Below are 22,308 nucleotides of genomic sequence, written 5' to 3'. Positions count from 1 at the left end.
GCAAGGACCTCACCCCACAGGCCTCGTTTCCTCGAACGGGAGTGCACACTGACCCAGAGCCTCCAGAGGAGCTGCTGTCTCTCCAGCCACAAAGGCCTGCAGCCGAATCCACGACAGCCTGCTGCATGGAGGGCGTCTATGGGAGAGGGCCATACATCCCAGGTGGGTGCCTCTCTGGCACACCGCTTTCCATGGGCACACACGGTGTGTGCCAAGTGTCTCCTGTGTGCAGAAAATGTAGTCCCGGTGCCCGCGGTGCAGGGAATCCTCTTTGCACCCAGAGCAATGTGCTGGGCAGGCCTCCCATGCTGGGAGAGCCTCCACTTCCCCCAACTGTCCAAGGGCCTCAGGAGCACACTTCGAGGGAGTGGTGGGTCTGACAGGCAGAACGGCCCGAGTGAGGAACGTGGATGGCAGGCCAAAGCCAGCCCTAGGGCCTGTGCTGGCCTAGGCCACTGCCAGCCAGCAGGGCCTCGACAGAGCACAGTTCATTCGAGTAGGCCCCAGGGGCTTGCCTGTTTGCCTCTTACCCTGCTGGGAAGCTGCAGGTCCAGAGGCTGTGTGAGCCCGGGGCCACTGGGGCCTGAGCACAAAACCGTCAGGACCCCACTCTCAAGCAGGACTCCTGCCACCTCGGCGCTGCCTGCCACACCCCCTTGCTGCCCGCACTGTCTTCACTGCTGGCAGGCCTCTGTGTGCACAGCCCAGTCTCTGCCAAGGGAACAAGGGGCTTGCTCGCCCCTTGCTAGGACCTCCTCCTACAGCACTCTGGACCAGGGCACACACGCCCCTGGACCAGCAGCCTGCAAGGAAGCTGCAGCTGAGCCAGCCACAAAGGCCTGCAGCCCTGGGCAGGGAGCCTTCTGCTAAGGACAGCTTTGCCACTCCAAAGCCCTGCAGGAGTGCCTGGAGGCTCAGGCCTGCAGCGTTTTCCATCACAGGGCACTGGGTGCCCAAAGCCTCCCCTGCGGCTTCCGAGCACCCTGCAGCCCACAGGCCCTTGGCCCCCACTCTGTTGCCAGAGGCAAGTCCTAGGCAGGACTCTCGAGCTTGTAGAGCCACAGGGCCTCCAGCTTGGAAACCTGCTCAGGAACTCAGTGGCAGCCAGGCTTCACCTTCCATGCTTGTCGGCAAGCAGATGGAGCCCTCGCTCCACCGAAAAACTCTCTGCTTTGCCTTCAGCCAGGGAATCGCCTAGCTCAGCTCTCTCTGCCTCAAGCAGAAACTCGAGGGTGCATCCAGCCTGCAGAAAGAAGAGTGCCTTTTCCTGAGCACTGCTCTGCTCTGGCAGCTCCCTGAAGGCCTTCTGGGGCCTTCTCTGCCCTCACCCAGTCGTGCCATTCGGCCCACCCGGGGAGCAAAGGTCCCCCCTCGGCAGGGCTCAGGGTACGGCCTGTGTGTGTTTTCAGGGCTGGGAAAGGGCCGATCCAGAAGCTGGGTGTGCACTTGGGAATGGGGCCTGGTGGGCCTAGCCGGCCTTCCCTGGTTGGGAAGCAGGAGATCTGGGGCCTCCGAGCTGCATGCCCATCCCCTCCCTGGATGCCCCTCTTGCTTCCTCTCTGCTGCCAAGCCTCTCTCACCACACGCGCGTCTCATCGAAAGGAGCAGGCTGCTTGCCATTCTTTGCAAGGACCTCACCCCACAGGCCTCGTTTCCTCGAACGGGAGTGCACACTGACCCAGAGCCTCCAGAGGAGCTGCTGTCTCTCCAGCCACAAAGGCCTGCAGCCGAATCCACGACAGCCTGCTGCATGGAGGGCGTCTATGGGAGAGGGCCATACATGCCAGGTGGGTGCCTCTCTGGCACACCGCTTTCCATGGGCAGACACGGTGTGTGCCAAGTGTCTCCTGTGTGCAGAAAAATGTAGTCCCGGTGCCCGCGGTGCAGGGAATCCTCTTTGCACCCAGAGCAATGTGCTGGGCAGGCCTCCCATGCTGGGAGAGCCTCCACTTCCCCCAACTGTCCAAGGGCCTCAGGAGCACACTTCGAGGGAGTGGTGGGTCTGACAGGCAGAACGGCCCGAGTGAGGAACGTGGATGGCAGGCCAAAGCCAGCCCTAGGGCCTGTGCTGGCCTAGGCCACTGCCAGCCAGCAGGGCCTCGACAGAGCACAGTTCATTCGAGTAGGCCCCAGGGGCTTGCCTGTTTGCCTCTTACCCTGCTGGGAAGCTGCAGGTCCAGAGGCTGTGTGAGCCCGGGGCCACTGGGGCCTGAGCACAAAACCGTCAGGACCCCACTCTCAAGCAGGACTCCTGCCACCTCGGCGATGCCTGCCACACCCCCTTGCTGCCCGCACTGTCTTCACTGCTGGCAGGCCTCTGTGTGCACAGCCCAGTCTCTGCCAAGGGAACAAGGGGCTTGCTCGCCCCTTGCTAGGACCTCCTCCTACAGCACTCTGGACCAGGGCACACACGCCCCTGGACCAGCAGCCTGCAAGGAAGCTGCAGCTGAGCCAGCCACAAAGGCCTGCAGCCCTGGGCAGGGAGCCTTCTGCTAAGGACAGCTTTCCCACTCCAAAGCCCTGCAGGAGTGCCTGGAGGCTCAGGCCTGCAGCGTTTTCCATCACAGGGCACTGGGTGCCCAAAGCCTCCCCTGCGGCTTCCGAGCACCCTGCAGCCCACAGGCCCTTGGCCCCTACTCTGTTGCCAGAGGCAAGTCCTAGGCAGGACTCTCGAGCTTGTAGAGCCACAGGGCCTCCAGCTTGGAAACCTGCTCAGGAACTCAGTGGCAGCCAGGCTTCACCTTCCATGCTTGTCGGCCAGCAGATGGAGCCCTCGCTCCACCGAAAAACTCTCTGCTTTGCCTTCAGCCAGGGAATCGCCTAGCTCAGCTCTCTCTGCCTCAAGCAGAAACTCGAGGGTGCATCCAGCCTGCAGAGAGAAGAGTGCCTTTTCCTGAGCACTGCTCTGCTCTGGCAGCTCCCTGAAGGCCTTCTGGGGCCTTCTCTGCCCTCACCCAGTCGTGCCATTCGGCCCACCCGGGGAGCAAAGGTCCCCCCTCGGCAGGGCTCAGGGTACGGTCTGTGTGTGTTTTCAGGGCTGGGAAAGGGCCGATCCAGAAGCTGGGTGTGCACTTGGGAATGGGGCCTGGTGGGCCTAGCCGGCCTTCCCTGGTTGGGAAGCAGGAGATCTGGGGCCTCCGAGCTGCATGCCCATCCCCTCCCTGGATGCCCCTCTTGCTTCCTCTCTGCTGCCAAGCCTCTCTCACCACACGCGCGTCTCATCGAAAGGAGCAGGCTGCTTGCCATTCTTTGCAAGGACCTCACCCCACAGGCCTCGTTTCCTCGAACGGGAGTGCACACTGACCCAGAGCCTCCAGAGGAGCTGCTGTCTCTCCAGCCACAAAGGCCTGCAGCTGAATCCACGACAGCCTGCTGCATGGAGGGCGTCTATGGGAGAGGGCCATACATCCCAGGTGGGTGCCTCTCTGGCACACCGCTTTCCATGGGCAGACACGGTGTGTGCCAAGTGTCTCCTGTGTGCAGAAAATGTAGTCCCGGTGCCCGCGGTGCAGGGAATCCTCTTTGCACCCAGAGCAATGTGCTGGGCAGGCCTCCCATGCTGGGAGAGCCTCCACTTCCCCCAACTGTCCAAGGGCCTCAGGAGCACACTTCGAGGGAGTGGTGGGTCTGACAGGCAGAACGGCCCGAGTGAGGAACGTGGATGGCAGGCCAAAGCCAGCCCTAGGGCCTGTGCTGGCCTAGGCCACTGCCAGCCAGCAGGGCCTCGACAGAGCACAGTTCATTCGAGTAGGCCCCAGGGGCTTGCCTGTTTGCCTCTTACCCTGCTGGGAAGCTGCAGGTCCAGAGGCTGTGTGAGCCCGGGGCCACTGGGGCCTGAGCACAAAACCGTCAGGACCCCACTCTCAAGCAGGACTCCTGCCACCTCGGCGCTGCCTGCCACACCCCCTTGCTGCCCGCACTGTCTTCACTGCTGGCAGGCCTCTGTGTGCACAGCCCAGTCTCTGCCAAGGGAACAAGGGGCTTGCTCGCCCCTTGCTAGGACCTCCTCCTACAGCACTCTGGACCAGGGCACACACGCCCCTGGACCAGCAGCCTGCAAGGAAGCTGCAGCTGAGCCAGCCACAAAGGCCTGCAGCCCTGGGCAGGGAGCCTTCTGCTAAGGACAGCTTTGCCACTCCAAAGCCCTGCAGGAGTGCCTGGAGGCTCAGGCCTGCAGCGTTTTCCATCACAGGGCACTGGGTGCCCAAAGCCTCCCCTGCGGCTTCCGAGCACCCTGCAGCCCACAGGCCCTTGGCCCCCACTCTGTTGCCAGAGGCAAGTCCTAGGCAGGACTCTCGAGCTTGTAGAGCCACAGGGCCTCCAGCTTGGAAACCTGCTCAGGAACTCAGTGGCAGCCAGGCTTCACCTTCCATGCTTGTGGGCCAGCAGATGGAGCCCTCGCTCCACCGAAAAACTCTCTGCTTTGCCTTCAGCCAGGGAATCGCCTAGCTCAGCTCTCTCTGCCTCAAGCAGAAACTCGAGGGTGCATCCAGCCTGCAGAAAGAAGAGTGCCTTTTCCTGAGCACTGCTCTGCTCTGGCAGCTCCCTGAAGGCCTTCTGGGGCCTTCTCTGCCCTCACCCAGTCGTGCCATTCGGCCCACCCGGGGAGCAAAGGTCCCCCCTCGGCAGGGCTCAGGGTACGGCCTGTGTGTGTTTTCAGGGCTGGGAAAGGGCCGATCCAGAAGCTGGGTGTGCACTTGGGAATGGGGCCTGGTGGGCCTAGCCGGCCTTCCCTGGTTGGGAAGCAGGAGATCTGGGGCCTCCGAGCTGCATGCCCATCCCCTCCCTGGATGCCCCTCTTGCTTCCTCTCTGCTGCCAAGCCTCTCTCACCACACGCGCGTCTCATCGAAAGGAGCAGGCTGCTTGCCATTCTTTGCAAGGACCTCACCCCACAGGCCTCGTTTCCTCGAACGGGAGTGCACACTGACCCAGAGCCTCCAGAGGAGCTGCTGTCTCTCCAGCCACAAAGGCCTGCAGCTGAATCCACGACAGCCTGCTGCATGGAGGGCGTCTATGGGAGAGGGCCATACATCCCAGGTGGGTGCCTCTCTGGCACACCGCTTTCCATGGGCAGACACGGTGTGTGCCAAGTGTCTCCTGTGTGCAGAAAATGTAGTCCCGGTGCCCGCGGTGCAGGGAATCCTCTTTGCACCCAGAGCAATGTGCTGGGCAGGCCTCCCATGCTGGGAGAGCCTCCACTTCCCCCAACTGTCCAAGGGCCTCAGGAGCACACTTCGAGGGAGTGGTGGGTCTGACAGGCAGAACGGCCCGAGTGAGGAACGTGGATGGCAGGCCAAAGCCAGCCCTAGGGCCTGTGCTGGCCTAGGCCACTGCCAGCCAGCAGGGCCTCGACAGAGCACAGTTCATTCGAGTAGGCCCCAGGGGCTTGCCTGTTTGCCTCTTACCCTGCTGGGAAGCTGCAGGTCCAGAGGCTGTGTGAGCCCGGGGCCACTGGGGCCTGAGCACAAAACCGTCAGGACCCCACTCTCAAGCAGGACTCCTGCCACCTCGGCGCTGCCTGCCACACCCCCTTGCTGCCCGCACTGTCTTCACTGCTGGCAGGCCTCTGTGTGCACAGCCCAGTCTCTGCCAAGGGAACAAGGGGCTTGCTCGCCCCTTGCTAGGACCTCCTCCTACAGCACTCTGGACCAGGGCACACACGCCCCTGGACCAGCAGCCTGCAAGGAAGCTGCAGCTGAGCCAGCCACAAAGGCCTGCAGCCCTGGGCAGGGAGCCTTCTGCTAAGGACAGCTTTGCCACTCCAAAGCCCTGCAGGAGTTCCTGGAGGCTCAGGCCTGCAGCGTTTTCCATCACAGGGCACTGGGTGCCCAAAGCCTCCCCTGCGGCTTCCGAGCACCCTGCAGCCCACAGGCCCTTGGCCCCCACTCTGTTGCCAGAGGCAAGTCCTAGGCAGGACTCTCGAGCTTGTAGAGCCACAGGGCCTCCAGCTTGGAAACCTGCTCAGGAACTCAGTGGCAGCCAGGCTTCACCTTCCATGCTTGTCGGCAAGCAGATGGAGCCCTCGCTCCACCGAAAAACTCTCTGCTTTGCCTTCAGCCAGGGAATCGCCTAGCTCAGCTCTCTCTGCCTCAAGCAGAAACTCGAGGGTGCATCCAGCCTGCAGAAAGAAGAGTGCCTTTTCCTGAGCACTGCTCTGCTCTGGCAGCTCCCTGAAGGCCTTCTGGGGCCTTCTCTGCCCTCACCCAGTCGTGCCATTCGGCCCACCCGGGGAGCAAAGGTCCCCCCTCGGCAGGGCTCAGGGTACGGCCTGTGTGTGTTTTCAGGGCTGGGAAAGGGCCGATCCAGAAGCTGGGTGTGCACTTGGGAATGGGGCCTGGTGGGCCTAGCCGGCCTTCCCTGGTTGGGAAGCAGGAGATCTGGGGCCTCCGAGCTGCATGCCCATCCCCTCCCTGGATGCCCCTCTTGCTTCCTCTCTGCTGCCAAGCCTCTCTCACCACACGCGCGTCTCATCGAAAGGAGCAGGCTGCTTGCCATTCTTTGCAAGGACCTCACCCCACAGGCCTCGTTTCCTCGAACGGGAGTGCACACTGACCCAGAGCCTCCAGAGGAGCTGCTGTCTCTCCAGCCACAAAGGCCTGCAGCCGAATCCACGACAGCCTGCTGCATGGAGGGCGTCTATGGGAGAGGGCCATACATCCCAGGTGGGTGCCTCTCTGGCACACCGCTTTCCATGGGCAGACACGGTGTGTGCCAAGTGTCTCCTGTGTGCAGAAAAATGTAGTCCCGGTGCCCGCGGTGCAGGGAATCCTCTTTGCACCCAGAGCAATGTGCTGGGCAGGCCTCCCATGCTGGGAGAGCCTCCACTTCCCCCAACTGTCCAAGGGCCTCAGGAGCACACTTCGAGGGAGTGGTGGGTCTGACAGGCAGAACGGCCCGAGTGAGGAACGTGGATGGCAGGCCAAAGCCAGCCCTAGGGCCTGTGCTGGCCTAGGCCACTGCCAGCCAGCAGGGCCTCGACAGAGCACAGTTCATTCGAGTAGGCCCCAGGGGCTTGCCTGTTTGCCTCTTACCCTGCTGGGAAGCTGCAGGTCCAGAGGCTGTGTGTGCCCGGGGCCACTGGGGCCTGAGCACAAAACCGTCAGGACCCCACTCTCAAGCAGGACTCCTGCCACCTCGGCGCTGCCTGCCACACCCCCTTGCTGCCCGCACTGTCTTCACTGCTGGCAGGCCTCTGTGTGCACAGCCCAGTCTCTGCCAAGGGAACAAGGGGCTTGCTCGCCCCTTGCTAGGACCTCCTCCTACAGCACTCTGGACCAGGGCACACACGCCCCTGGACCAGCAGCCTGCAAGGAAGCTGCAGCTGAGCCAGCCACAAAGGCCTGCAGCCCTGGGCAGGGAGCCTTCTGCTAAGGACAGCTTTCCCACTCCAAAGCCCTGCAGGAGTGCCTGGAGGCTCAGGCCTGCAGCGTTTTCCATCACAGGGCACTGGGTGCCCAAAGCCTCCCCTGCGGCTTCCGAGCACCCTGCAGCCCACAGGCCCTTGGCCCCTACTCTGTTGCCAGAGGCAAGTCCTAGGCAGGACTCTCGAGCTTGTAGAGCCACAGGGCCTCCAGCTTGGAAACCTGCTCAGGAACTCAGTGGCAGCCAGGCTTCACCTTCCATGCTTGTGGGCCAGCAGATGAAGCCCTCGCTCCACCGAAAAACTCTCTGCTTTGCCTTCAGCCAGGGAATCGCCTAGCTCAGCTCTCTCTGCCTCAAGCAGAAACTCGAGGGTGCATCCAGCCTGCAGAGAGAAGAGTGCCTTTTCCTGAGCACTGCTCTGCTCTGGCAGCTCCCTGAAGGCCTTCTGGGGCCTTCTCTGCCCTCACCCAGTCGTGCCATTCGGCCCACCCGGGGAGCAAAGGTCCCCCCTCGGCAGGGCTCAGGGTACGGCCTGTGTGTGTTTTCAGGGCTGGGAAAGGGCCGATCCAGAAGCTGGGTGTGCACTTGGGAATGGGGCCTGGTGGGCCTAGCCGGCCTTCCCTGGTTGGGAAGCAGGAGATCTGGGGCCTCCGAGCTGCATGCCCATCCCCTCCCTGGATGCCCCTCTTGCTTCCTCTCTGCTGCCAAGCCTCTCTCACCACACGCGCGTCTCATCGAAAGGAGCAGGCTGCTTGCCATTCTTTGCAAGGACCTCACCCCACAGGCCTCGTTTCCTCGAACGGGAGTGCACACTGACCCAGAGCCTCCAGAGGAGCTGCTGTCTCTCCAGCCACAAAGGCCTGCAGCTGAATCCACGACAGCCTGCTGCATGGAGGGCGTCTATGGGAGAGGGCCATACATCCCAGGTGGGTGCCTCTCTGGCACACCGCTTTCCATGGGCAGACACGGTGTGTGCCAAGTGTCTCCTGTGTGCAGAAAATGTAGTCCCGGTGCCCGCGGTGCAGGGAATCCTCTTTGCACCCAGAGCAATGTGCTGGGCAGGCCTCCCATGCTGGGAGAGCCTCCACTTCCCCCAACTGTCCAAGGGCCTCAGGAGCACACTTCGAGGGAGTGGTGGGTCTGACAGGCAGAACGGCCCGAGTGAGGAACGTGGATGGCAGGCCAAAGCCAGCCCTAGGGCCTGTGCTGGCCTAGGCCACTGCCAGCCAGCAGGGCCTCGACAGAGCACAGTTCATTCGAGTAGGCCCCAGGGGCTTGCCTGTTTGCCTCTTACCCTGCTGGGAAGCTGCAGATCCAGAGGCTGTGTGAGCCCGGGGCCACTGGGGCCTGAGCACAAAACCGTCAGGACCCCACTCTCAAGCAGGACTCCTGCCACCTCGGCGCTGCCTGCCACACCCCCTTGCTGCCCGCACTGTCTTCACTGCTGGCAGGCCTCTGTGTGCACAGCCCAGTCTCTGCCAAGGGAACAAGGGGCTTGCTCGCCCCTTGCTAGGACCTCCTCCTACAGCACTCTGGACCAGGGCACACACGCCCCTGGACCAGCAGCCTGCAAGGAAGCTGCAGCTGAGCCAGCCACAAAGGCCTGCAGCCCTGGGCAGGGAGCCTTCTGCTAAGGACAGCTTTCCCACTCCAAAGCCCTGCAGGAGTTCCTGGAGGCTCAGGCCTGCAGCGTTTTCCATCACAGGGCACTGGGTGCCCAAAGCCTCCCCTGCGGCTTCCGAGCACCCTGCAGCCCACAGGCCCTTGGCCCCCACTCTGTTGCCAGAGGCAAGTCCTAGGCAGGACTCTCGAGCTTGTAGAGCCACAGGGCCTCCAGCTTGGAAACCTGCTCAGGAACTCAGTGGCAGCCAGGCTTCACCTTCCATGCTTGTGGGCCAGCAGATGGAGCCCTCGCTCCACCGAAAAACTCTCTGCTTTGCCTTCAGCCAGGGAATCGCCTAGCTCAGCTCTCTCTGCCTCAAGCAGAAACTCGAGGGTGCATCCAGCCTGCAGAAAGAAGAGTGCCTTTTCCTGAGCACTGCTCTGCTCTGGCAGCTCCCTGAAGGCCTTCTGGGGCCTTCTCTGCCCTCACCCAGTCGTGCCATTCGGCCCACCCGGGGAGCAAAGGTCCCCCCTCGGCAGGGCTCAGGGTACGGCCTGTGTGTGTTTTCAGGGCTGGGAAAGGGCCGATCCAGAAGCTGGGTGTGCACTTGGGAATGGGGCCTGGTGGGCCTAGCCGGCCTTCCCTGGTTGGGAAGCAGGAGATCTGGGGCCTCCGAGCTGCATGCCCATCCCCTCCCTGGATGCCCCTCTTGCTTCCTCTCTGCTGCCAAGCCTCTCTCACCACACGCGCGTCTCATCGAAAGGAGCAGGCTGCTTGCCATTCTTTGCAAGGACCTCACCCCACAGGCCTCGTTTCCTCGAACGGGAGTGCACACTGACCCAGAGCCTCCAGAGGAGCTGCTGTCTCTCCAGCCACAAAGGCCTGCAGCCGAATCCCCGACAGCCTGCTGCATGGAGGGCGTCTATGGGAGAGGGCCATACATCCCAGGTGGGTGCCTCTCTGGCACACCGCTTTCCATGGGCAGACACGGTGTGTGCCAAGTGTCTCCTGTGTGCAGAAAATGTAGTCCCGGTGCCCGCGGTGCAGGGAATCCTCTTTGCACCCAGAGCAATGTGCTGGGCAGGCCTCCCATGCTGGGAGAGCCTCCACTTCCCCCAACTGTCCAAGGGCCTCAGGAGCACACTTCGAGGGAGTGGTGGGTCTGACAGGCAGAACGGCCCGAGTGAGGAACGTGGATGGCAGGCCAAAGCCAGCCCTAGGGCCTGTGCTGGCCTAGGCCACTGCCAGCCAGCAGGGCCTCGACAGAGCACAGTTCATTCGAGTAGGCCCCAGGGGCTTGCCTGTTTGCCTCTTACCCTGCTGGGAAGCTGCAGGTCCAGAGGCTGTGTGAGCCCGGGGCCACTGGGGCCTGAGCACAAAACCGTCAGGACCCCACTCTCAAGCAGGACTCCTGCCACCTCGGCGCTGCCTGCCACACCCCCTTGCTGCCCGCACTGTCTTCACTGCTGGCAGGCCTCTGTGTGCACAGCCCAGTCTCTGCCAAGGGAACAAGGGGCTTGCTCGCCCCTTGCTAGGACCTCCTCCTACAGCACTCTGGACCAGGGCACACACGCCCCTGGACCAGCAGCCTGCAAGGAAGCTGCAGCTGAGCCAGCCACAAAGGCCTGCAGCCCTGGGCAGGGAGCCTTCTGCTAAGGACAGCTTTGCCACTCCAAAGCCCTGCAGGAGTTCCTGGAGGCTCAGGCCTGCAGCGTTTTCCATCACAGGGCACTGGGTGCCCAAAGCCTCCCCTGCGGCTTCTGAGCACCCTGCAGCCCACAGGCCCTTGGCCCCCACTCTGTTGCCAGAGGCAAGTCCTAGGCAGGACTCTCGAGCTTGTAGAGCCACAGGGCCTCCAGCTTGGAAACCTGCTCAGGAACTCAGTGGCAGCCAGGCTTCACCTTCCATGCTTGTGGGCCAGCAGATGGAGCCCTCGCTCCACCGAAAAACTCTCTGCTTTGCCTTCAGCCAGGGAATCGCCTAGCTCAGCTCTCTCTGCCTCAAGCAGAAACTCGAGGGTGCATCCAGCCTGCAGAAAGAAGAGTGCCTTTTCCTGAGCACTGCTCTGCTCTGGCAGCTCCCTGAAGGCCTTCTGGGGCCTTCTCTGCCCTCACCCAGTCGTGCCATTCGGCCCACCCGGGGAGCAAAGGTGCCCCCTCGGCAGGGCTCAGGGTACGGCCTGTGTGTGTTTTCAGGGCTGGGAAAGGGCCGATCCAGAAGCTGGGTGTGCACTTGGGAATGGGGCCTGGTGGGCCTAGCCGGCCTTCCCTGGTTGGGAAGCAGGAGATCTGGGGCCTCCGAGCTGCATGCCCATCCCCTCCCTGGATGCCCCTCTTGCTTCCTCTCTGCTGCCAAGCCTCTCTCACCACACGCGCGTCTCATCGAAAGGAGCAGGCTGCTTGCCATTCTTTGCAAGGACCTCACCCCACAGGCCTCGTTTCCTCGAACGGGAGTGCACACTGACCCAGAGCCTCCAGAGGAGCTGCTGTCTCTCCAGCCACAAAGGCCTGCAGCTGAATCCACGACAGCCTGCTGCATGGAGGGCGTCTATGGGAGAGGGCCATACATCCCAGGTGGGTGCCTCTCTGGCACACCGCTTTCCATGGGCAGACACGGTGTGTGCCAAGTGTCTCCTGTGTGCAGAAAATGTAGTCCCGGTGCCCGCGGTGCAGGGAATCCTCTTTGCACCCAGAGCAATGTGCTGGGCAGGCCTCCCATGCTGGGAGAGCCTCCACTTCCCCCAACTGTCCAAGGGCCTCAGGAGCACACTTCGAGGGAGTGGTGGGTCTGACAGGCAGAACGGCCCGAGTGAGGAACGTGGATGGCAGGCCAAAGCCAGCCCTAGGGCCTGTGCTGGCCTAGGCCACTGCCAGCCAGCAGGGCCTCGACAGAGCACAGTTCATTCGAGTAGGCCCCAGGGGCTTGCCTGTTTGCCTCTTACCCTGCTGGGAAGCTGCAGGTCCAGAGGCTGTGTGAGCCCGGGGCCACTGGGGCCTGAGCACAAAACCGTCAGGACCCCACTCTCAAGCAGGACTCCTGCCACCTCGGCGCTGCCTGCCACACCCCCTTGCTGCCCGCACTGTCTTCACTGCTGGCAGGCCTCTGTGTGCACAGCCCAGTCTCTGCCAAGGGAACAAGGGGCTTGCTCGCCCCTTGCTAGGACCTCCTCCTACAGCACTCTGGACCAGGGCACACACGCCCCTGGACCAGCAGCCTGCAAGGAAGCTGCAGCTGAGCCAGCCACAAAGGCCTGCAGCCCTGGGCAGGGAGCCTTCTGCTAAGGACAGCTTTGCCACTCCAAAGCCCTGCAGGAGTTCCTGGAGGCTCAGGCCTGCAGCGTTTTCCATCACAGGGCACTGGGTGCCCAAAGCCTCCCCTGCGGCTTCCGAGCACCCTGCAGCCCACAGGCCCTTGGCCCCCACTCTGTTGCCAGAGGCAAGTCCTAGGCAGGACTCTCGAGCTTGTAGAGCCACAGGGCCTCCAGCTTGGAAACCTGCTCAGGAACTCAGTGGCAGCCAGGCTTCACCTTCCATGCTTGTGGGCCAGCAGATGGAGCCCTCGCTCCACCGAAAAACTCTCTGCTTTGCCTTCAGCCAGGGAATCGCCTAGCTCAGCTCTCTCTGCCTCAAGCAGAAACTCGAGGGTGCATCCAGCCTGCAGAAAGAAGAGTGCCTTTTCCTGAGCACTGCTCTGCTCTGGCAGCTCCCTGAAGGCCTTCTGGGGCCTTCTCTGCCCTCACCCAGTCGTGCCATTCGGCCCACCCGGGGAGCAAAGGTCCCCCCTCGGCAGGGCTCAGGGTACGGCCTGTGTGTGTTTTCAGGGCTGGGAAAGGGCCGATCCAGAAGCTGGGTGTGCACTTGGGAATGGGGCCTGGTGGGCCTAGCCGGCCTTCCCTGGTTGGGAAGCAGGAGATCTGGGGCCTCCGAGCTGCATGCCCATCCCCTCCCTGGATGCCCCTCTTGCTTCCTCTCTGCTGCCAAGCCTCTCTCACCACACGCGCGTCTCATCGAAAGGAGCAGGCTGCTTGCCATTCTTTGCAAGGACCTCACCCCACAGGCCTCGTTTCCTCGAACGGGAGTGCACACTGACCCAGAGCCTCCAGAGGAGCTGCTGTCTCTCCAGCCACAAAGGCCTGCAGCCGAATCCACGACAGCCTGCTGCATGGAGGGCGTCTATGGGAGAGGGCCATACATCCCAGGTGGGTGCCTCTCTGGCACACCGCTTTCCATGGGCAGACACGGTGTGTGCCAAGTGTCTCCTGTGTGCAGAAAATGTAGTCCCGGTGCCCGCGGTGCAGGGAATCCTCTTTGCACCCAGAGCAATGTGCTGGGCAGGCCTCCCATGCTGGGAGAGCCTCCACTTCCCCCAACTGTCCAAGGGCCTCAGGAGCACACTTCGAGGGAGTGGTGGGTCTGACAGGCAGAACGGCCCGAGTGAGGAACGTGGATGGCAGGCCAAAGCCAGCCCTAGGGCCTGTGCTGGCCTAGGCCACTGCCAGCCAGCAGGGCCTCGACAGAGCACAGTTCATTCGAGTAGGCCCCAGGGGCTTGCCTGTTTGCCTCTTACCCTGCTGGGAAGCTGCAGGTCCAGAGGCTGTGTGAGCCCGGGGCCACTGGGGCCTGAGCACAAAACCGTCAGGACCCCACTCTCAAGCAGGACTCCTGCCACCTCGGCGCTGCCTGCCACACCCCCTTGCTGCCCGCACTGTCTTCACTGCTGGCAGGCCTCTGTGTGCACAGCCCAGTCTCTGCCAAGGGAACAAGGGGCTTGCTCGCCCCTTGCTAGGACCTCCTCCTACAGCACTCTGGACCAGGGCACACACGCCCCTGGACCAGCAGCCTGCAAGGAAGCTGCAGCTGAGCCAGCCACAAAGGCCTGCAGCCCTGGGCAGGGAGCCTTCTGCTAAGGACAGCTTTCCCACTCCAAAGCCCTGCAGGAGTGCCTGGAGGCTCAGGCCTGCAGCGTTTTCCATCACAGGGCACTGGGTGCCCAAAGCCTCCCCTGCGGCTTCCGAGCACCCTGCAGCCCACAGGCCCTTGGCCCCCACTCTGTTGCCAGAGGCAAGTCCTAGGCAGGACTCTCGAGCTTGTAGAGCCACAGGGCCTCCAGCTTGGAAACCTGCTCAGGAACTCAGTGGCAGCCAGGCTTCACCTTCCATGCTTGTCGGCAAGCAGATGGAGCCCTCGCTCCACCGAAAAACTCTCTGCTTTGCCTTCAGCCAGGGAATCGCCTAGCTCAGCTCTCTCTGCCTCAAGCAGAAACTCGAGGGTGCATCCAGCCTGCAGAAAGAAGAGTGCCTTTTCCTGAGCACTGCTCTGCTCTGGCAGCTCCCTGAAGGCCTTCTGGGGCCTTCTCTGCCCTCACCCAGTCGTGCCATTCGGCCCACCCGGGGAGCAAAGGTCCCCCCTCGGCAGGGCTCAGGGTACGGCCTGTGTGTGTTTTCAGGGCTGGGAAAGGGCCGATCCAGAAGCTGGGTGTGCACTTGGGAATGGGGCCTGGTGGGCCTAGCCGGCCTTCCCTGGTTGGGAAGCAGGAGATCTGGGGCCTCCGAGCTGCATGCCCATCCCCTCCCTGGATGCCCCTCTTGCTTCCTCTCTGCTGCCAAGCCTCTCTCACCACACGCGCGTCTCATCGAAAGGAGCAGGCTGCTTGCCATTCTTTGCAAGGACCTCACCCCACAGGCCTCGTTTCCTCGAACGGGAGTGCACACTGACCCAGAGCCTCCAGAGGAGCTGCTGTCTCTCCAGCCACAAAGGCCTGCAGCCGAATCCACGACAGCCTGCTGCATGGAGGGCGTCTATGGGAGAGGGCCATACATCCCAGGTGGGTGCCTCTCTGGCACACCGCTTTCCATGGGCAGACACGGTGTGTGCCAAGTGTCTCCTGTGTGCAGAAAAATGTAGTCCCGGTGCCCGCGGTGCAGGGAATCCTCTTTGCACCCAGAGCAATGTGCTGGGCAGGCCTCCCATGCTGGGAGAGCCTCCACTTCCCCCAACTGTCCAAGGGCCTCAGGAGCACACTTCGAGGGAGTGGTGGGTCTGACAGGCAGAACGGCCCGAGTGAGGAACGTGGATGGCAGGCCAAAGCCAGCCCTAGGGCCTGTGCTGGCCTAGGCCACTGCCAGCCAGCAGGGCCTCGACAGAGCACAGTTCATTCGAGTAGGCCCCAGGGGCTTGCCTGTTTGCCTCTTACCCTGCTGGGAAGCTGCAGGTCCAGAGGCTGTGTGTGCCCGGGGCCACTGGGGCCTGAGCACAAAACCGTCAGGACCCCACTCTCAAGCAGGACTCCTGCCACCTCGGCGCTGCCTGCCACACCCCCTTGCTGCCCGCACTGTCTTCACTGCTGGCAGGCCTCTGTGTGCACAGCCCAGTCTCTGCCAAGGGAACAAGGGGCTTGCTCGCCCCTTGCTAGGACCTCCTCCTACAGCACTCTGGACCAGGGCACACACGCCCCTGGACCAGCAGCCTGCAAGGAAGCTGCAGCTGAGCCAGCCACAAAGGCCTGCAGCCCTGGGCAGGGAGCCTTCTGCTAAGGACAGCTTTCCCACTCCAAAGCCCTGCAGGAGTGCCTGGAGGCTCAGGCCTGCAGCGTTTTCCATCACAGGGCACTGGGTGCCCAAAGCCTCCCCTGCGGCTTCCGAGCACCCTGCAGCCCACAGGCCCTTGGCCCCTACTCTGTTGCCAGAGGCAAGTCCTAGGCAGGACTCTCGAGCTTGTAGAGCCACAGGGCCTCCAGCTTGGAAACCTGCTCAGGAACTCAGTGGCAGCCAGGCTTCACCTTCCATGCTTGTGGGCCAGCAGATGAAGCCCTCGCTCCACCGAAAAACTCTCTGCTTTGCCTTCAGCCAGGGAATCGCCTAGCTCAGCTCTCTCTGCCTCAAGCAGAAACTCGAGGGTGCATCCAGCCTGCAGAGAGAAGAGTGCCTTTTCCTGAGCACTGCTCTGCTCTGGCAGCTCCCTGAAGGCCTTCTGGGGCCTTCTCTGCCCTCACCCAGTCGTGCCATTCGGCCCACCCGGGGAGCAAAGGTCCCCCCTCGGCAGGGCTCAGGGTACGGCCTGTGTGTGTTTTCAGGGCTGGGAAAGGGCCGATCCAGAAGCTGGGTGTGCACTTGGGAATGGGGCCTGGTGGGCCTAGCCGGCCTTCCCTGGTTGGGAAGCAGGAGATCTGGGGCCTCCGAGCTGCATGCCCATCCCCTCCCTGGATGCCCCTCTTGCTTCCTCTCTGCTGCCAAGCCTCTCTCACCACACGCGCGTCTCATCGAAAGGAGCAGGCTGCTTGCCATTCTTTGCAAGGACCTCACCCCACAGGCCTCGTTTCCTCGAACGGGAGTGCACACTGACCCAGAGCCTCCAGAGGAGCTGCTGTCTCTCCAGCCACAAAGGCCTGCAGCTGAATCCACGACAGCCTGCTGCATGGAGGGCGTCTATGGGAGAGGGCCATACATCCCAGGTGGGTGCCTCTCTGGCACACCGCTTTCCATGGGCAGACACGGTGTGTGCCAAGTGTCTCCTGTGTGCAGAAAATGTAGTCCCGGTGCCCGCGGTGCAGGGAATCCTCTTTGCACCCAGAGCAATGTGCTGGGCAGGCCTCCCATGCTGGGAGAGCCTCCACTTCCCCCAACTGTCCAAGGGCCTCAGGAGCACACTTCGAGGGAGTGGTGGGTCTGACAGGCAGAACGGCCCGAGTGAGGAACGTGGATGGCAGGCCAAAGCCAGCCCTAGGGCCTGTGCTGGCCTAGGCCACTGCCAGCCAGCAGGGCCTCGACAGAGCACAGTTCATTCGAGTAGGCCCCAGGGGCTTGCCTGTTTGCCTCTTACCCTGCTGGGAAGCTGCAGGTCCAGAGGCTGTGTGAGCCCGGGGCCACTGGGGCCTGAGCACAAAACCGTCAGGACCCCACTCTCAAGCAGGACTCCTGCCACCTCGGCGCTGCCTGCCACACCCCCTTGCTGCCCGCACTGTCTTCACTGCTGGCAGGCCTCTGTGTGCACAGCCCAGTCTCTGCCAAGGGAACAAGGGGCTTGCTCGCCCCTTGCTAGGACCTCCTCCTACAGCACTCTGGACCAGGGCACACACGCCCCTGGACCAGCAGCCTGCAAGGAAGCTGCAGCTGAGCCAGCCACAAAGGCCTGCAGCCCTGGGCAGGGAGCCTTCTGCTAAGGACAGCTTTCCCACTCCAAAGCCCTGCAGGAGTTCCTGGAGGCTCAGGCCTGCAGCGTTTTCCATCACAGGGCACTGGGTGCCCAAAGCCTCCCCTGCGGCTTCCGAGCACCCTGCAGCCCACAGGCCCTTGGCCCCCACTCTGTTGCCAGAGGCAAGTCCTAGGCAGGACTCTCGAGCTTGTAGAGCCACAGGGCCTCCAGCTTGGAAACCTGCTCAGGAACTCAGTGGCAGCCAGGCTTCACCTTCCATGCTTGTGGGCCAGCAGATGGAGCCCTCGCTCCACCGAAAAACTCTCTGCTTTGCCTTCAGCCAGGGAATCGCCTAGCTCAGCTCTCTCTGCCTCAAGCAGAAACTCGAGGGTGCATCCAGCCTGCAGAAAGAAGAGTGCCTTTTCCTGAGCACTGCTCTGCTCTGGCAGCTCCCTGAAGGCCTTCTGGGGCCTTCTCTGCCCTCACCCAGTCGTGCCATTCGGCCCACCCGGGGAGCAAAGGTCCCCCCTCAGCAGGGCTCAGGGTACGGCCTGTGTGTGTTTTCAGGGCTGGGAAAGGGCCGATCCAGAAGCTGGGTGTGCACTTGGGAATGGGGCCTGGTGGGCCTAGCCGGCCTTCCCTGGTTGGGAAGCAGGAGATCTGGGGCCTCCGAGCTGCATGCCCATCCCCTCCCTGGATGCCCCTCTTGCTTCCTCTCTGCTGCCAAGCCTCTCTCACCACACGCGCGTCTCATCGAAAGGAGCAGGCTGCTTGCCATTCTTTGCAAGGACCTCACCCCACAGGCCTCGTTTCCTCGAACGGGAGTGCACACTGACCCAGAGCCTCCAGAGGAGCTGCTGTCTCTCCAGCCACAAAGGCCTGCAGCCGAATCCCCGACAGCCTGCTGCATGGAGGGCGTCTATGGGAGAGGGCCATACATCCCAGGTGGGTGCCTCTCTGGCACACCGCTTTCCATGGGCAGACACGGTGTGTGCCAAGTGTCTCCTGTGTGCAGAAAAATGTAGTCCCGGTGCCCGCGGTGCAGGGAATCCTCTTTGCACCCAGAGCAATGTGCTGGGCAGGCCTCCCATGCTGGGAGAGCCTCCACTTCCCCCAACTGTCCAAGGGCCTCAGGAGCACACTTCGAGGGAGTGGTGGGTCTGACAGGCAGAACGGCCCGAGTGAGGAACGTGGATGGCAGGCCAAAGCCAGCCCTAGGGCCTGTGCTGGCCTAGGCCACTGCCAGCCAGCAGGGCCTCGACAGAGCACAGTTCATTCGAGTAGGCCCCAGGGGCTTGCCTGTTTGCCTCTTACCCTGCTGGGAAGCTGCAGGTCCAGAGGCTGTGTGAGCCCGGGGCCACTGGGGCCTGAGCACAAAACCGTCAGGACCCCACTCTCAAGCAGGACTCCTGCCACCTCGGCGCTGCCTGCCACACCCCCTTGCTGCCCGCACTGTCTTCACTGCTGGCAGGCCTCTGTGTGCACAGCCCAGTCTCTGCCAAGGGAACAAGGGGCTTGCTCGCCCCTTGCTAGGACCTCCTCCTACAGCACTCTGGACCAGGGCACACACGCCCCTGGACCAGCAGCCTGCAAGGAAGCTGCAGCTGAGCCAGCCACAAAGGCCTGCAGCCCTGGGCAGGGAGCCTTCTGCTAAGGACAGCTTTCCCACTCCAAAGCCCTGCAGGAGTGCCTGGAGGCTCAGGCCTGCAGCGTTTTCCATCACAGGGCACTGGGTGCCCAAAGCCTCCCCTGCGGCTTCCGAGCACCCTGCAGCCCACAGGCCCTTGGCCCCTACTCTGTTGCCAGAGGCAAGTCCTAGGCAGGACTCTCGAGCTTGTAGAGCCACAGGGCCTCCAGCTTGGAAACCTGCTCAGGAACTCAGTGGCAGCCAGGCTTCACCTTCCATGCTTGTCGGCCAGCAGATGGAGCCCTCGCTCCACCGAAAAACTCTCTGCTTTGCCTTCAGCCAGGGAATCGCCTAGCTCAGCTCTCTCTGCCTCAAGCAGAAACTCGAGGGTGCATCCAGCCTGCAGAAAGAAGAGTGCCTTTTCCTGAGCACTGCTCTGCTCTGGCAGCTCCCTGAAGGCCTTCTGGGGCCTTCTCTGCCCTCACCCAGTCGTGCCATTCGGCCCACCCGGGGAGCAAAGGTCCCCCCTCGGCAGGGCTCAGGGTACGGCCTGTGTGTGTTTTCAGGGCTGGGAAAGGGCCGATCCAGAAGCTGGGTGTGCACTTGGGAATGGGGCCTGGTGGGCCTAGCCGGCCTTCCCTGGTTGGGAAGCAGGAGATCTGGGGCCTCCGAGCTGCATGCCCATCCCCTCCCTGGATGCCCCTCTTGCTTCCTCTCTGCTGCCAAGCCTCTCTCACCACACGCGCGTCTCATCGAAAGGAGCAGGCTGCTTGCCATTCTTTGCAAGGACCTCACCCCACAGGCCTCGTTTCCTCGAACGGGAGTGCACACTGACCCAGAGCCTCCAGAGGAGCTGCTGTCTCTCCAGCCACAAAGGCCTGCAGCTGAATCCACGACAGCCTGCTGCATGGAGGGCGTCTATGGGAGAGGGCCATACATCCCAGGTGGGTGCCTCTCTGGCACACCGCTTTCCATGGGCAGACACGGTGTGTGCCAAGTGTCTCCTGTGTGCAGAAAATGTAGTCCCGGTGCCCGCGGTGCAGGGAATCCTCTTTGCACCCAGAGCAATGTGCTGGGCAGGCCTCCCATGCTGGGAGAGCCTCCACTTCCCCCAACTGTCCAAGGGCCTCAGGAGCACACTTCGAGGGAGTGGTGGGTCTGACAGGCAGAACGGCCCGAGTGAGGAACGTGGATGGCAGGCCAAAGCCAGCCCTAGGGCCTGTGCTGGCCTAGGCCACTGCCAGCCAGCAGGGCCTCGACAGAGCACAGTTCATTCGAGTAGGCCCCAGGGGCTTGCCTGTTTGCCTCTTACCCTGCTGGGAAGCTGCAGGTCCAGAGGCTGTGTGAGCCCGGGGCCACTGGGGCCTGAGCACAAAACCGTCAGGACCCCACTCTCAAGCAGGACTCCTGCCACCTCGGCGCTGCCTGCCACACCCCCTTGCTGCCCGCACTGTCTTCACTGCTGGCAGGCCTCTGTGTGCACAGCCCAGTCTCTGCCAAGGGAACAAGGGGCTTGCTCGCCCCTTGCTAGGACCTCCTCCTACAGCACTCTGGACCAGGGCACACACGCCCCTGGACCAGCAGCCTGCAAGGAAGCTGCAGCTGAGCCAGCCACAAAGGCCTGCAGCCCTGGGCAGGGAGCCTTCTGCTAAGGACAGCTTTCCCACTCCAAAGCCCTGCAGGAGTTCCTGGAGGCTCAGGCCTGCAGCGTTTTCCATCACAGGGCACTGGGTGCCCAAAGCCTCCCCTGCGGCTTCCGAGCACCCTGCAGCCCACAGGCCCTTGGCCCCCACTCTGTTGCCAGAGGCAAGTCCTAGGCAGGACTCTCGAGCTTGTAGAGCCACAGGGCCTCCAGCTTGGAAACCTGCTCAGGAACTCAGTGGCAGCCAGGCTTCACCTTCCATGCTTGTGGGCCAGCAGATGGAGCCCTCGCTCCACCGAAAAACTCTCTGCTTTGCCTTCAGCCAGGGAATCGCCTAGCTCAGCTCTCTCTGCCTCAAGCAGAAACTCGAGGGTGCATCCAGCCTGCAGAAAGAAGAGTGCCTTTTCCTGAGCACTGCTCTGCTCTGGCAGCTCCCTGAAGGCCTTCTGGGGCCTTCTCTGCCCTCACCCAGTCGTGCCATTCGGCCCACCCGGGGAGCAAAGGTCCCCCCTCGGCAGGGCTCAGGGTACGGCCTGTGTGTGTTTTCAGGGCTGGGAAAGGGCCGATCCAGAAGCTGGGTGTGCACTTGGGAATGGGGCCTGGTGGGCCTAGCCGGCCTTCCCTGGTTGGGAAGCAGGAGATCTGGGGCCTCCGAGCTGCATGCCCATCCCCTCCCTGGATGCCCCTCTTGCTTCCTCTCTGCTGCCAAGCCTCTCTCACCACACGCGCGTCTCATCGAAAGGAGCAGGCTGCTTGCCATTCTTTGCAAGGACCTCACCCCACAGGCCTCGTTTCCTCGAACGGGAGTGCACACTGACCCAGAGCCTCCAGAGGAGCTGCTGTCTCTCCAGCCACAAAGGCCTGCAGCCGAATCCACGACAGCCTGCTGCATGGAGGGCGTCTATGGGAGAGGGCCATACATCCCAGGTGGGTGCCTCTCTGGCACACCGCTTTCCATGGGCAGACACGGTGTGTGCCAAGTGTCTCCTGTGTGCAGAAAAATGTAGTCCCGGTGCCCGCGGTGCAGGGAATCCTCTTTGCACCCAGAGCAATGTGCTGGGCAGGCCTCCCATGCTGGGAGAGCCTCCACTTCCCCCAACTGTCCAAGGGCCTCTGGAGCACACTTCGAGGGAGTGGTGGGTCTGACAGGCAGAACGGCCCGAGTGAGGAACGTGGATGGCAGGCCAAAGCCAGCCCTAGGGCCTGTGCTGGCCTAGGCCACTGCCAGCCAGCAGGGCCTCGACAGAGCACAGTTCATTCGAGTAGGCCCCAGGGGCTTGCCTGTTTGCCTCTTACCCTGCTGGGAAGCTGCAGGTCCAGAGGCTGTGTGAGCCCGGGGCCACTGGGGCCTGAGCACAAAACCGTCAGGACCCCACTCTCAAGCAGGACTCCTGCCACCTCGGCGCTGCCTGCCACACCCCCTTGCTGCCCGCACTGTCTTCACTGCTGGCAGGCCTCTGTGTGCACAGCCCAGTCTCTGCCAAGGGAACAAGGGGCTTGCTCGCCCCTTGCTAGGACCTCCTCCTACAGCACTCTGGACCAGGGCACACACGCCCCTGGACCAGCAGCCTGCAAGGAAGCTGCAGCTGAGCCAGCCACAAAGGCCTGCAGCCCTGGGCAGGGAGCCTTCTGCTAAGGACAGCTTTCCCACTCCAAAGCCCTGCAGGAGTGCCTGGAGGCTCAGGCCTGCAGCGTTTTCCATCACAGGGCACTGGGTGCCCAAAGCCTCCCCTGCGGCTTCCGAGCACCCTGCAGCCCACAGGCCCTTGGCCCCTACTCTGTTGCCAGAGGCAAGTCCTAGGCAGGACTCTCGAGCTTGTAGAGCCACAGGGCCTCCAGCTTGGAAACCTGCTCAGGAACTCAGTGGCAGCCAGGCTTCACCTTCCATGCTTGTCGGCCAGCAGATGGAGCCCTCGCTCCACCGAAAAACTCTCTGCTTTGCCT

The sequence above is a fragment of the Hippopotamus amphibius genome, chromosome 3 (assembly GCF_030028045.1).
Source record: "Hippopotamus amphibius kiboko isolate mHipAmp2 chromosome 3, mHipAmp2.hap2, whole genome shotgun sequence".
Classification (NCBI taxonomy): Eukaryota; Metazoa; Chordata; class Mammalia; order Artiodactyla; family Hippopotamidae; genus Hippopotamus; species Hippopotamus amphibius.
This window is presented reverse-complemented; position numbering follows the sequence as displayed.